This window comes from Chiloscyllium punctatum, chromosome 3 (genome assembly GCF_047496795.1).
Source record: "Chiloscyllium punctatum isolate Juve2018m chromosome 3, sChiPun1.3, whole genome shotgun sequence".
NCBI classification, from domain to species: domain Eukaryota; kingdom Metazoa; phylum Chordata; class Chondrichthyes; order Orectolobiformes; family Hemiscylliidae; genus Chiloscyllium; species Chiloscyllium punctatum.
Window position 1 is genome coordinate 4,594,804 of NC_092741.1, and position 12,093 is coordinate 4,606,896.

At 59.1% G+C, this 12,093-nt stretch overlaps 1 pseudogene; it reads left to right on the top strand.

The window, feature by feature from the left end:
• LOC140453862 (MAM domain-containing glycosylphosphatidylinositol anchor protein 1-like) overlaps nt 1–12,093 on the top strand; it is a 90,741-nt pseudogene that overhangs the window by 63,662 nt on the left and 14,986 nt on the right.

A 12,093-nucleotide genomic window follows, 5' to 3' on the forward strand; every position in this document is an offset into this window, starting at 1 on the left:
AAGTGTTCCGAGGCGGAAGATCAGGCGTTCTTCCTCCTGGCGTCTGGTGGTGAGGGAGCGGCGGTGAAGGAGGCGTTGGAGGGCATCTTTAACCACGTGGGAAGGGAAATTGCGGTCTCTAAAGAAGGAGGCCATCTGGTGTGTTCTGTGGTGGAACTGGTCCTCCTGGGAGCAGATACGGCGGAGGCGGAGGAATTGGGAATACGGGATGGCATTTTTGCAGGAGGCAGGGTGGGAAGAGGTGTAATCCAGGTAGCTGTGGGAGTCGGTGGGTTTGTAAAAACTGTCAGTGTCAAGTTGGTCGTCATTAATGGAGATGGAGAGATCCAGGAAGGGGAGGGAGGTGTCAGAGATGGTCCAGGTAAATTTAAGGTCAGGGTGGAATGTGTTGGTGAAGTTGATGAATTGCTCAACCTCCTCGCGGGAGCACGAGGTGGCGCCGATGCAGTCATGAATGTCGCGGAGGAAGAGGTGGGGAGTGGTGCCGGTGTAATTACGGAAGATCAACTGTTCTACGTAGCCAACAAAGAGACAGGCATAGCTGGGGCCCATACGTGTGCCCATGGCTACCCCTTTGGTCTGGAGGAAGTGGGAGGATTCAAAGGAGAAATTGTTAAGGGTAACATAGGTGGATAGATTAGTAAATTTGCAGATGACACTAAAGTCCGTGGAGTAGTGGACAGTGTGGAAGAATGTTACAGGTTACGGGGGACTTGGATAAACTGCAGAATTGGGCTGAGAGGTGGCAAATGGAGTTCAATGCAGCTAAATGTGAGGTGATGCACCTTGGGAGGAATAACAGGAAGGCAGAGTACTGGGTCAATGGAAAGATTCTTGGTAGTGTGGATGTGCAGAGGGATCTTGGAGTCCATGTACACAGATCCCTGAAAGTTGCCCCCCAGGTGGATAGTGATGTTAAGGCGGGATACGGTGTGTTAGGTTTCATTGGGAGAGGGATTGTGTTCCAGAACCGCAATATCATGCTACAACTATACAAAACGCTGGTGCGGCCACACTTGGAATATTGTGTACAGTTCTGGTCCCCATATTTCGGGAAGGATGTGGAAGCATTGGAAAAGGTGTAGAGGAGATTTACCAGGATGTTGCCTGGTCTGGAGGGAAGGTCTTGTGAGGAAAGGCTGAGAGACTTGGGTCTGTTCTCATTGGAGAGAAGAAGGCTAAGGGGGGATTTGATAGAGACATACAAGATGATCAGAGGATTAGATAGGGTAGACTTTTTCCTCGGATGATGATGTCAACTTGTACGAGGGGGGCATAATTACAAATCGAGGGGTGATAGATTTAAGACAGATGTCAGAGGCAGGTTCTTTACTCAGAGAGTGGTGAGGGTGTGGAATGCCCTACCTGCTAATGTAGACAACTCAGCCACATTAGGGAGATTTAAACAATCCTTAGGTAAGCACGTGGATGATTTTGGGATAGGGTAGGGGGATGAGCTGAGAATAGTTCACAGGTCAGCGCAACATCGAGGGCCGAAGGGCCTGTTCTGAGCTGGATTGTTCTATGGTCTATGTTCTAAATCCAGTCTTCAGTTCCTGCCTGATCAAACAGCCATATCAACAAATCCTACCCACGTGGGTTCACTTTCTTGTTCAAAATCCTTCAAAGAATCGCTTTCCAACACTTCGTTTGTTCTCATTTCAGTCCACAATTTTAAATATCCCAACAATAAAAGATATGTAAAGATACTTGAGAAAATGCCACTTCAAAAATGCATCCTGTTCCGAAATACGAGATGTACAAATAATACAACATATGGATTGTATCCATCTCCTCTTGCTCCACCCTGTCCAACCCTATCCAATACTTCAGCTTTTTAAAAATCATTTATGGGCCCAGTATTTATCACCCGTCCCTAGTTGCCCCCCCCCTTGAGAATGTGGGGGTGAGCTACCTTCCTGACCCGCTGCAGTCCCTGTGCTGTGGGTAGACCCACAGTGTCCCTGAGGGAGGGAATCCCAGGATTCGGACCCAGTGACACTGAAGGAACAGTGAGATATTTCCGCATTCGTTTCTATTTCTCTAAAATATTTATTTAGAGTGATAGAGTCACGCAGCTTAGAAATAGACCCTTAAGTGCAACCAGTCCGTGCCAACCACCTTGGCAAAGTGGTCCCACCTCATCTGCTCCTGCCCCTTCTCCCTCCAAACCTTTCCTATACATCGTTAAAAATCACACGACACCAGGTTCAAGTCCAACAGGTTTCATGGGACTCTAACCTGGTGTTGTGTGTGATTTTTAACTTTGTGTACCCCAGTCCAAACCTTTCCTATTCATGTATTTATCCAAATGTCTTTTAAATATTGTAACTGTGCTCGCCCCCACTGCTTCCTCTGAAAGTTCATTATCCACACAAACCACTCTCTGTGTGTCAAAATAAATGGCCCTCGTCCTTTTTAAATCTTCCTCCTCTCATTCAATGATTGAACCAAGAGACCCCATCGGAATTGTCTCTCATCCTGAGTCTGTTTAATGAAGGCCAGTGGATTCAGATCACTGTAAGTTTGTCTTTCCTTGTTATTGTGTCTGACAGAGACTTCAAAGTCTTGAAAAGCCAACGACAATCCCAACGCCCCTTTTCCCGCCGTACACACCTACTCCGGATCCTGGTTTAGTTCCTTAGGGAAATTCCCCACGGGATTCTCTATTCCCAATTCCCCATCCTGGAACAAGACAGCGCCCAGCCCCATGACACCAGCGTTGGTCACTGTTTGGGAAGGTCAGGGGTGACCGACACTGGCTCAGTTATTCAGATTGGCATCCGCTTCCCAAAGGCTGCTGGGAAATCTGCTGTCCAAATCCTTGTTTCTTTAACATTTTTGTTAAAAGTACACACACAAATATCCGATATAACCCACACATTCCTAAACCTCTCATGATTTCTTGCTTATTCCTAAGAATTCATTACTCACCACCGTGCCAATTTATATATCATTTGTGAATTTACTGGTCAATCCTCCTGCATTTAAGTCATCTCTATACAGTCATCGAGATGTACAGCATGGAAACAGACCCTTCGACCCAACCCCTCCATGCTGACCAGATATCCCAACCCAATCTAGTCCCACCTCCCAGCACTCGGCCCATATCCCTCCAAACCCTTCCTATTCATATACCCATCCAAATGCCTCTTAAATGTTGTAATTGTACCAGCCTCCACCACATCCTCTGGCAGCTCATTCCATACACGTACCACCCTCTGTGTGAAAACGTTGCCCCTTAGGTCTCTTTTCTATCTTTCCCCTCTCACCCTAATCCTATGCCCTCTAGTTCTGGACTCCCCCAACCCAGGGAAAGAACTTTGCCTATTTACCCTATCCATGCCCTGCGTGATTTTATAAACCTCTATAAGGTCACCCCTCAGCCTCCGACGCTCCAGGGAAAACAGCCCCAGCCTGTTCAGCCTCTCCCTGTAGCTCAGATCCTCCAACCCTGGCAACATCCTTGTAAATCTTTTCTGAACCCTTTCAAGTTTCACAACATCTTTCCGATAGGAAGGAGACCAGGATTGCACGCAATATTCCAACAGTGGCCTAACCAATATCCTGTACAGCCGCAACATGACCTCCCAACTCTATATAAACCACACATCGTGAGGGTCCCAATACTGAACCCTGTGGGACCCTCTGGATACAGGTTTCCAGCCACAAAAACAGCCCTTCACCATAGCCCTCTGCTTCCCACAATCCAGCCAAGTCTGGATCCAATTAGTCACATTTCCTTCTATCCTATGGGCTCGAACCTTTACTATCAATTTCCCATGTTTATCAAATGCCTTGCTGAAGTCTAAGTCTACATCAAAACCACTCCCTTCAGCCACATGTCACCAGGTTGGTCAGATGTGACCTCCCCTTAATAAATCTATATTGACTGTTCTTGAGTAATCCCTGCCTCTCCAAATGCAGATTCATTCTGTCCCTCAGAATTGCTTGCTCTTGTATCCCACTGCTCAGGTTAGATAGATTAGCCTTTAGTTTCCTGGTTTATCCTTTGTTTATTCTTGTCTAACAGTCCCACACTAGCTGTCCTCCAGCCCTCGGGCACCTCTCCTGGGACTAGAGAGGAATTGAGAGTGATTCCGATTCTCACACAACAGCCTGGGGAACATCCCGTCCAGCCAGGGACGGGAAAACCAGGAAACTACCGGCCAGTCTGTCTGACCCGAGTGACTCCCCCCCCCCTCTGGGACAGGAGACCCCCCCCTCTCTGGGACAGGGGACCCCCCCCTCTCTGGGACAGGGGACCCCCCTCTCTCTGGGACAGTGACCCCCCTCTCTCTGGGACAGGGACCCCCCCGGGACAGTGACCCCCCCCCCTCTCTCTGGGACAGTGACCCCCCCGGGACAGTGACCCCCCCCTCTCTCTCTGGGACAGTGACCCCCCTCTGTCTGAGACAGTGACCCCCCCTTCTCCAGGACAGTGACCCCCCGTTCTCTCTGGGACAGTGACCCCCCTCTCTGAGACAATGACCCCCCCCCCGGGACAGTGACCCCGCCCCCCCGGGACAGTGACCTCCCCCTTCTCTCTGGGACAGTGACCCCCCCCCTCTCTCTGGGACAGTGACCCCGCCCCCCCGGGACAGTGACCTCCCCCTTCTCTCTGGGACAGTGACCCCCCCCCTTCTCTCTGGGACAGTGACCCCCCCCCCCCCTCTCTCTGGGACAGTGACCCCCCCCCCCCCCCCGGGACAGTGACCCCCCCTCTCTCTGGGACAGTGACCCCCTCTCTCTCTGGGACAGTGACCCCCCCCCCCCGGGACAGTGACCCCCACTCTCTCTGGGACAGTGACCCCCCTCTCTCTGGGACAGTGACCCCCCTCTCTCTGGGACAGTGACCCCCCCCCCCCCCCGGGACAGTGACCCCCACTCTCTCTGGGACAGTGACCCCCCTCTCTCTGGGACAGTGACCCCCCCCCCCCCCCCCCACTGGGACAGTGACCCCCCGGGACAGTGACCCCCCCTCTCTCTGGGACAGTGACCCCCCTCTCTCTGGGACAGTGACCCCCCCCCCCCCCACTGGGACAGTGACCCCCCGGGACAGTGACCCCCACTCTCTCTGGGACAGTGACCCCCCTCTCTCTAGGACAGTGACCCCCCATCTCTCGGGGACAGTGTCCCCCTCCCCGGGACAGTGACCCCCCCTCTCTGGGACAGTGACCCCCCCTCTCTGGGACAGTAACCCCCCCTCTCTGTGACAGTGAGCCCCCCCTCTCTGGGAGAGTGACCCCCCCCCCTTCTCTCTCGGACAGTGACCCCCCCCCATCTCTGGGACAGTGAACCCCCCCTCTCTGGGACAGTGACCCTCTCTCTAGGACAGTGACCCCCCCCCCCTCTCTGGGACAGTGACCCCCCCTCTCTGGGACAGTGAACCCCCCCTCTCTGGGACAGTGACTCCCCCCCTCTCTGGGACAGTGACCCCCCCCTCTCTGGGACAGTGACCCCCCCTCTCTGGGACAGTGACCCCCCCCTCTCTGGGACAGTGACCCCCCCTCTCTGGGACAGTGAACCCCCCCTCTCTGGGACAGTGAACCCCCCCTCTCTGGGACAGTGACCCCCCCCTCTCTCTGGGACAGTAACCCCCCTCCCCCTCTGTGACAGTGACCCCCCCCCTCTTTGGGACAGTGAATCCCCCTCTCTGGGACAGTGACGCCCCCCTTCTCTCTCGGACAGTGACCCCCCCCATCTCTGGGACAGTGAACCCCCCCTCTCTGGGACAGTGACCCTCTCTCTAGGACAGTGACCCCCCCCCCCCTCTCTGGGACAGTGACCCCCCCTCTCTGGGACAGTGACCCCCCCCTCTCTGGGACAGTGACCCCCCCTCTCTCTCTGGGACAGTGACCCCCCTCTCTGGGACAGTGAACCCCCCCCTCTCTGGGACAGTGACCCCCCCTCTCTGGGACAGTGACCCCCCTCTCTCTGGGACAGTGACCCCCCTCTCTCTGGGACAGTGACCCCCCCCTCTCTCTGGGACAGTAACCCCCCTCCCCCTCTGTGACAGTGACCCCCCCCCTCTCTGGGACAGTGACGCCCCCCTTCTCTCTCGGACAGTGACCCCCCCCATCTCTGGGACAGTGACCCCCCCCCCTCTCTGGGACAGTGACACTCTCTCTCCGGGACAGTGACCCCCCGCCCCCCTCTGGAACAGTGACCCCCCCCTCTCTCTGGGACAGTGACCCCCCTCTCTCTGGGACAGTGACCCCCCCTCTCTCTGGGACAGTGACCCCCCTCTCTCTGGGACAGTGACCCCCCCCCCTTCTCTGGGACAGTGACCCCCTCTCTCTCAGGGACAGGGACCCCCACCCCCTCTGGGACAGTGACCCACCCTCTCTGGGACAGTGACCCCCCCTCTCTGGGAGAGTGACCCCCCCTCTCTCTGGGACAGTGACCCCCTTCTCTCTGGGACAGTGACCCCCCCTCTGGGACAGTGACCCCCCCTCGCTGGGAGAGTGACCCCCTTCTCTCTGGGACAGTGACCCCCCACCCTCTCTGGGACAGTGACCCCCCTCTCAGGGACAGTGACCACCCCCACTCTGGGACAGTGACCCCCCCTCTCTCTGGGACAGTGACCCCCCCCTCTCTCTGGGACAGTGACCCCCCTCTCTCTGGGACAGTGACCCCCCCCTCTCTCTGGGACAGTGACCCCCCCACCCTCTCTGGGACAGTGACCCCCCTCTCTGGGACAGTGACCACCCCCACTCTGGGACAGTGACCCCCCCTCTCTCTGGGACAGTGACCCCCCCTCTCTCTGGGATAGTCACCCCCACCTCTCTCTGGGACAGTGACCCCCCCTCTCTGGGACAGCGACCCTCTCTCTGGGACAGTGACCCCCCCTCTCTGGGACAGTGACACCCCCCTCTCTGGGACAGTGACCCCACCCCCCTCTCTGGGACAATGACCCCCCCCCCGGGACAGTGACCCCCCCTCTCTCCGGGACAGTGACCCCACCTCTCTGTGACAGTGAACCCCCCCTCTCTGGGACAGTGACTCCCCCCCTCTCTCTCGGACAGTACCCCCCCCCCCCCTCTCTGGGACAGTGACCCTCTCTCTGGGACAGTGACCCCCCTCTCTCTGGGACAGTGACCCTCTCTCTGGGACAGTGACCCCCCCTCTCTCTGGGACAGTGCCTCCCCCTCTCTGGGACAGTGACCCCCCCCACTCTGGGACAGTGACCCCCCCTCTCTGGGACAGTGACCCCCTCCCCCCTCTCTGGGACAGTGTCCCACCCCCTCTCTGGGACATTGACCCACCCCACTCTCTCTGGGACAGTGACCCCCCCTCTCTGGGACAGTGACCCCCCCCCCATCTCTGGGACAGTGACCCTCTCTCTGGGACAGTGACCCCCCTCTCTGGGACAGTGACCCCCCTCTCTGGGACAGTGACCCCCTCTCTCTGGGACAGTGACCCCCCCCTCTCTGGGACAGTGACCCCCCCCTCTCTGGGACAGTGACCCCCTCCCTCTCTCTGGGACAGTGACCCTCCCTCTGGGACAGTGGCCTCCCCCCCCCTCTGGGACAGTGACCCTCTCTCTGGGACAGTGACCCCCCCTCTCTGGGACAGTGACCCCCCCCCCATTCTCTAGGACAGTGACCCCCCCACTCTCTGGGACAGTGACCCCCCCCCACTCTCTCTGGGATAGTGACCCCCCCCTCTCTGGGACAGTGACCCACCCCCCCACACTCTCTGGGACAGTGACCCCCCCCATTCTCTCTGGGACAGTGACCCCCCTCTCTCTGGGACAGTGACCCCCCCCCTTCTCTCTGGGACAGTGACCCCCCCCTTCTCTCTGGGACAGTGACCACCCCCCCTCTCTGGGACGTTGACCCTCCCCTCTCTGGGACATTGAGGCCCCCCCTCTCTCTGAGACAGTGACCCCCCCCCCTCTCTGGGACAGTGACCCCCCCACCTCACTGGGACAGTGACCCCCCCTCTCTGGGACAGTGACCCCCTCTCTCTGGGACAGTGACTCCCCTGCTCTCTGGGACAGTGACCCCCCCTCTCTCTGGGACAGTGACCCCCCCCCTCTCTGGGACAGTGACCCCCCCCCTCTCTGGGACAGTGACCCCCCCCCTCTCTGGGACAGTGACTCCCCCGCTCTCTGGGACAGTGACGCCCCCTCTCTGGGACAGTGACCCCCCCCCCCCCCGCTCTCTGGGACAGTGACCCCCCCTCTCTGGGACAGTGACCCCTCTCTCTCTGGGACAGTGACCCCTCTCTCTCTGGGACAGTGACCCCCCCCCCCGGGACAATGACCCCCCCACCCTCTCTCTGGGACAGTGACCCCCCCTTCTCTCTGGGACAGTGACCCCCCCTCTCTCTGGGAGAGTGACCCCCCCCTCCCTGGGACAGTGACCCCCCCTCTCTCTGGGACAGTGACCCCCCCCTCTCTGGGACAGTGACCCCCCCGCTCTCTGGGACAGTGACCCCCCCTCTCTGGGACAGTGACCCCTCTCTCTCTGGGACAGTGACCCCCCTCTCTCTGGGACAGTGACCCCTCTCTCTCTGGGACAGTGACCCCCCCCCTCTGGGACAATGACCCCCCCACCCTCTCTCTGGGACAGTGACCCCCCCCTTCTCTCTGGGACAGTGACCCCCCCTCTCTCTGGGACAGTGACCCCCCCCCTTCTCTCTGGGACAGTGACCCCCCCTCTCTCTGGGACAGTGACCCCCCCCTTCTCTCTGGGACAGTGACCCCCCCCTCCTCTCTGGGACAGTGACCCCCCTCTCTCTCTGGGACAGTGACCCCCCCTTCTCTCTGGGACAGTGACCCCCCCCTCTCTGGGACAGTGACCCCCCCTCTCTGGGACAGTGACCCCCCCTCTCTCTCTGGGACAGTGACCCCCCCCCCCTCTCTGGGACAGTGACCCCCCCTTCTCTCTGGGACAGTGACCCCCCCCCTCTCTGGGACAGTGACCCCCCCTCCTCTCTGGGACAGTGACCCCCCTCTCTCTCTGGGACAGTGACCCCCCCCCTCTCTGGGACAGTGACCCCCCCCCCTCTCTGGGACAGTGACCCCCCTCTCTGGGACAGTGACCCCCCCCTTCTCTCTGGGACAGTGACCCCCCCTTCTCTCTGGGACAGTGACCCCCCCCTCTCTGGGACAGTGACCCCCCCCTCTCTGGGACAGTGACCCCCCCCCCCCTCTCTGGGACAGTGACCCCCCCCTTCTCTCTGGGACAGTGACCCCCCCTTCTCTCTGGGACAGTGACCCCTCCTCTCTCTGGGACAGTGACCCCCCTCTCTCTGGGACAGTGACCCCCCCTCTCTCTCTGGGACAGTGACCCCCCCCCTCTGGGACAATGACCCCCCCACCCTCTCTCTGGGACAGTGACCCCCCCCTTCTCTCTGGGACAGTGACCCCCCCCCTCTCTGGGACAGTGACCCCCCTCTCTGGGACAGTGACCCCCCTCTCTCTGGGTCAGTGACCCCCCCCCCTCTCTGGGACAGTGACCCCCCCCTCTCTGGGACAGTGACCCCCCCCCTCCTCTCTGGGACAGTGACCCCCCCCCTCCTCTCTGGGACAGTGACCCCCCCCCTCTCTCTGGGACAGTGACCCCCCCCTCTCTGGGACAGTGACCCCCCCTCTCTCTGGGACAGTGACCCCCCCCTCTCTCTGGGACAGTGACCCCCCCCTCTCTCTCTGGGACAGTGACCCCCCCCTCTCTGGGACAGTGACCCCCCCCTCTCTCTGGGACAGTGACCCCCCCCCTCCTCTCTGGGACAGTGACCCCCCCCCTCCTCTCTGGGTCAGTGACCCCCCCCCCCTCTCTGGGACAGTGACCCCCCCCTCTCTGGGACAGTGACCCCCCCCTCTCTCTGGGACAGTGACCCCCCCCCTCCTCTCTGGGACAGTGACCCCCCCCTCTCTGGGACAGTGACCCCCCCCTCTCTGGGACAGTGACCCCCCCCTCTCTGGGACAGTGACCCCCCCCCTCCTCTCTGGGACAGTGACCCCCCCCCTCCTCTCTGGGACAGTGACCCCCCCCTCTCTCTGGGACAGTGACCCCCCCGGTTGTTTAGTGAAGTCCGTGTTGATTGCTGTAACTCTGTGTGTCTTTCAGATCTGGACACTCCCCTGGTCACAGTTCACCGAAGTGTGAGTGATGTCCGAGGGGAGAATTACTACCGGGAACGGACTGTCCATCTCCGCTGTACCGTCAACTCCAACCCTCCGGCACACTTCACCTGGAAACGAGGACAGGAGACCATCACCCAGAAACAGGACCAGGGAGTCGATATATATGAACCCCTTTACACACAGGTCAGTGGGAACGGTGCCCACCCCCCCAACACTGACCCTCCGACAGGGCAGCACTCCCTCAGCACTGACCCTCCGACAGTGCCCACTCCCCTAACACTGACCCTGGGACAGTGCCCACTCCCTCAACACTGACCCTCCGACAGTGCCCACTCCCTCAGCACTGACCCTCCGACAGGGCAGCACTCCCTCAGCACTGACCCTCCGACAGTGCCCACCCCCTCAGTACTGACCCTCCGACAGGGCAGCACTCCCTCAACACTGACCCTGGGACAGTGCCCACTCCCTCAACACTGACCCTGGGACAGTGCCCACGCCCCCAACACTGACCCTCCGACAGTGCGGCGCTCCCTCAGCACTGACCCTCCGACAGTGCCCACTCCCCCAACACTGACCCTGGGACAGTGCTCACCCCCCCAACACTGATCCTGGGACAGTGCCCACTCCCCCAACACTGATCCTGGGACAGTGCCCCACCCCCCCAACACTGACCCTGGGACAGTGCCCACCCCCCCCAACACTGACCCTGGGACAGTGCCCACTCCCTCAGCACTGACCCTCTGACAGTGCCCACTCCCTCAGCACTGACCCTCCGACAGTGCCCACTCCCTCAGCACTGACCCTCCGACAGTGCCCACTCCCTCAGCACTGATCCTCTGACAGTGCCCACTCCCTCAGCACTGACCCTCCGACAGTGTGACACTCCCTCAGCACTGACCCTCCTACAGTGCCCACTCCCTCAACACTGACCCTCCGACAGTGCCCACTTCCTCAACACTGACCCTCCGACAGTGCCCACTCCCTCAACACTGACCCTCCGACGGTGCAGCACCCCCTCCGTACCGACAGTGCCCACTCCCTCAGCACTGACCCTCCGACAGAGCACACTCCCTCAGCACTGACCCTCCGACAGAGCACACTCCCTCAACACTGACCCTGGGAGATCGCTGCCCTCCCGTCTGGAAGGACTTGACTGGATGGAACAGGGGGCTGAGTTGGATGGTCAGTATTGAAAAGCGGGCCAAGGTGGAAGGGCCGAATGGCCTCCGGGCCCCCCCCTTGTTCTCCATGTGTGTGAGTGTGTGGATCGTGTGTTCACCTGGGCACTCCCCATTCTCCCTGTGTGAGTCGGGAAGGCCCCCGTCCCTGTCCGATCCCTGGGTCAGATCTTGTTGACCTGTGAAGCAGAGTGTTTTCCCTCACTGCTGTTCCCACCCCCGCCCCCCCCATCCACAGAAACCCTCCCCTTGATCCCATTCCCCTTTGGCGTGTGCCCACTGCCCTCCTTCTGTTGGAGCCCATATCAAACCCGTCTCTCAGTATCTCCCTCTGAACCTTCTCAGGCCATGTTTGTCCCGGGAACTGTGATTGTGAAAACTGAAACTGAAATGAGGTCACAACTCCAATTTGAAGGGTTTATTTCCTTCCCAGGGGGAGACCAAAATCCTCAAGCTGAAGGATCTGAGGCCCCAGGATTATGCCAACTTCAGCTGCTTGGTGTCAGTGAGAAATGTCTGTGGGATCCCCGATAAAGCCACTTCCTTCATGTTGAAGAACACCACAGGTCAGTGCTATATTCACACACCTCCCCCAACCCCCCACCCAACCCTCCCCAACCCCCAGGTCCCTGTCATCCCCAGCACCAGGCTCACATCACCTTCTAATCCGAGAGAGAGAGAGAATGTGAGAGTGGGATACTGTGACGATAGAGAGAGAGTGGAATAGACAGGTGACTTGGAAGAGATCGAGGAAGGTACCGAGAGAGAGAGAGAGAGAGAGAGAGAGAGAGGGACAGGACAGAAAAAGGAGAGAGAGGA